Raw genomic sequence first — 3,620 nt, forward strand, 5'->3', positions numbered from 1 at the left:
TTGCTGAGACACCAGCGAGTTCACACTGACGAGAGATGGTTGAAATGCCTAGTCTGTGGGAAATGCTTTAAAATGTCCTGTTCCTGATGTCGCATCAATGTTTTTGCATTGAGAAGGAACCATCCAAGTGTTCTCGCTGTGAGACTGGCGTCAAATGCTAATCTGAACTCACTAGCACCAGTCAGTTCACACTCTGCAGGGGTTGGATTGGAGGTCATCGCTGCAGTTGTCCATTTTCACGTTCTGGGGCCCTGCTCACTCTTTCACTGGTTTCCTGCTGTAAAATTGGTATTTCCTTTTTTGCTCAACCCGTTTGGGCACATCCTAACACACCTCAGCACAGGCAGAATTTCAACTCTAATCTTTTGGTTCCAAGGGAGGGACAGTTCCTCTGCACCACCAGAGCCTTTTGGCTTGCTGGACGATTATGAGGTCACTAAAAGGATGGAAATCACTATTTAACGTGATGCTTGGCTGTTTCCACTTAACTTCATCAGCAATGCACCTTTGTATCTTCGAGTGGGAAAACTTACAAAATAAGGAACTGCACAGGAACAGTATGAAGTTCAGGCATCCTGGGAGTTTGTCAAGTCTTCAAAAACTTCCTGCAGGTCAGAGTTAATGGAGACTCATACCGAGACGTCAGTGGAAAGAATGAGAACAAGGTGCGATGAGGCCTTGAGATGAGGAAAGCACAATAACGGTGAAGGTGCAGACCACTGCATGATGCAGGGAGGTGAAAGTCACTCGCATGGACTGCGTCTTGCCAGAGCTCATCAGATAAGGACCAGGAGAAAATACAGCCTCCTTGGAAAAGGCTGTTCTGCAGATCAGCAGATTCATGATTTCTCTTTTTCTTTTAAAAAAAAAATACGCTGAAACACATTCTCACTTGGACTACCTGGAGTACTTGAATTTTTTTACAGGTCAGTTTCCATGATTGACATTTTGAGCAATATCTTAAAAAGGCAGGGATTAGAGGGATACAAACTACGGAGAGGCAACCAGTTTGTACCTTTGGAAGGCATCATGAGTCAGCACAGGTTTGGTGGGTGGAATGGCCTGTTGCTGTTCTGTACTGGGTTTTCGTTGTTATGAGCACCAAGGACTCAGAAGCACCTGGTCCTCACCTTTTTCTCATACCAATAAACACCCATCTGACAGAATATTTGTCCACGGAATAGTGTTTCTCTGGGACCAGGTCAAACTGGTCCTAACATTCCAATTTGGACCTTGAACATCAACTGCAAGGGCCACATAGATGGAGGGCCATGATCGAATGCTTTTCATCCCAATTTTAAGTACTCCACCATTCATAGCGATACTGTCAGCTGCCTGGAGCCCAAGTTCTGGGATTTCCACCTTTTTTATTCACTTTCCTCCTTTTTTGCATTCCTTATTTAAGATTTTGGTAACCTGGCTTGATATATCCTCTAGAATCTGTGGAACCCCTGTGGAACCACTTTACTACGTGAAGATCTCTGTAGAAATGTAAGTTGTGCCGTTTAGTCAAAGCTGATCCCTGAGCGAGTGGAGTCTGTAGAAATGTCACTCGGACACCATTTGTTCGAACAGACCTGGGTAGGTGAAGTTCTGAACTCACCACTGGACATCCTGCTCCCCAAAAGAATGAGAAGATAATTCTTCCCGCACATTTGATATTAGTAACTAAAGGCGATTTATTGTGTCTGAGATGCATTATTTGTTCGAATTGGATTTACAGACCGTCAAGTCATAAGCAGTGTTCCCAAAGACCTTTTTATTTGTGTAAGTCATATTTCCAGCAATTGTTCTGACCGTAGTTTCTTTTACTATTTGATTTTTTTCCCTGAAAGTTGCTTTGCTTTTAAATGTGGAGTTGCTCGTGCATTGACCCTTGTGTGCATTGCTAGACAATGAATAACATCACATTGGGGGTGGAGGTGAATTGCTCAGTCAGTGAGTGCAAGTCTTTACTACAGAAAGATGGCAAGGACAGGGGAGGAGGCATGTGGGTATTCCAAGATGAGAGAGGCAGATTTTAAATAGGAAGGGGAAATCCCAGATTACTGGGGCAAAGGCAGGAAGATGGAGCTGTGACCCCTCAAGGGGCCTGTCAGAGTTGGGCAAGTGCCTGAAAAGCACAGTAGCCCCAGGGATGATCGCTGCCCAGGAATGTGTGCCCTCTGCTGTTTTTTAAGGGAGTTAGGGTGGGGAAGGAGTGCAGTGATTTTGGGAGGGGTGATCAGCTCAGTGTTTCATGAGTGAGTCTGTACACATCTACCTCAGGTAGACACAGCTTGTTAGAATAGACCTGGGGAGAGGAAGCTCTGAACTAACCTGAAGAGTTTCCCTTCTCCACATGAAGGGAACAGCTGACTCTTCAACCCTCTGACACCGTGATCCAAAGTAATGAAAGCTGATGTGTTGTGAGCTCGTTTATTTGACAGGGTTGGAATTGTAAGCTCACAGCAGGCAATCGCGGTCTTCTGCAATTTTGTTTTATTTAATGTACATTTATACTTTGCTGCTTATTACCATGTTAAACCTGTGTTGAATTCTTATCTTGTGAATGTTGATTGAAACCAAAGTGACTGCTTTGCTTCTATGGAGTGAGGCTGAAGATACCAGAACTGAGACCAAACTTTCCATTTGGGCTGAACTGAACTCAGCCGTTCAGGTGGAGTGACCCTGGGGAAACTGATTATCAAATAAGGTCCGTGGCTGGAGTGGGGTGATCAGACTATTATACGGTCAAAGTGTTTGGGCTAAGATAGGGTAAAAGAACAAACCGTTCCCAAACATGGAAGGTGGATGAAGTCGTACATTGGACAGAGTCCAAAACACAAGTAGCCTGAGGAGACCCCGTGATCAGCGACAATTCTGGAAACCAGCCATCGTGAAGAAGTGAGGGAAGCCCAGGTTGGAGATGTCGCCAAGACACCGAGACCAGTACAAACCTGGCCAGCTGAGGCTGTCCTGTGCTATCATAGATTCAGGGAGGGAAATGGTTAGGATATTTGGAAATTGCGTTATGTATTTATATAAAGTAGTAATCATAAATAAAGTTATACTTGTTAAAGAGCTCTAAGAGACTCAGTTGTTCTTTGTGCACCAAGTGTTGTCTTTCAGAGATGGACAACAGAGTTTGACGCCCCTAGGTGGGCTCGCTAGGAAATGCAGAAATTAGTAGCAATGGGATATCTGTTGGAAGATTAGACAGGCAGCCAGCAGCAACAAAAGGAGGCAAACTGGTTTCGAGAGAAAATGACTGATGGAGAAGGTCGACATTTTACAAAATCAGAGAGGTGTATGAACTAATATCAATGTGGTGTGAAAAGCAGATGAAAGAACTGGAGAGAAGTGAAAACTAAAAGGGGCTAACGTGCAGACAGAAGACTGAGGAAACAGTGCAGTGATTTCAAAATGGCTATTACTGTCGTGCGTAAGTCAGCGCAGGAGTGAAAGGGTGCCTGGGGCAATCCGTGTAAGTGTATATGTCAGACAGACTCATGAAAGAGTCAGATATCACCACAAAGAAGAATAATGCGTGTGTTTGGCACCCTGCCATCCATTTGAGGAAGGATGGGACGAGGCCGCTTGTGTCGCCTGGGGCAGTGGGCCATTGGCTGATAGGACCG

This window comes from Chiloscyllium punctatum, chromosome 36, assembly GCF_047496795.1.
Source record: "Chiloscyllium punctatum isolate Juve2018m chromosome 36, sChiPun1.3, whole genome shotgun sequence".
Taxonomy (NCBI): Eukaryota; Metazoa; Chordata; class Chondrichthyes; order Orectolobiformes; family Hemiscylliidae; genus Chiloscyllium; species Chiloscyllium punctatum.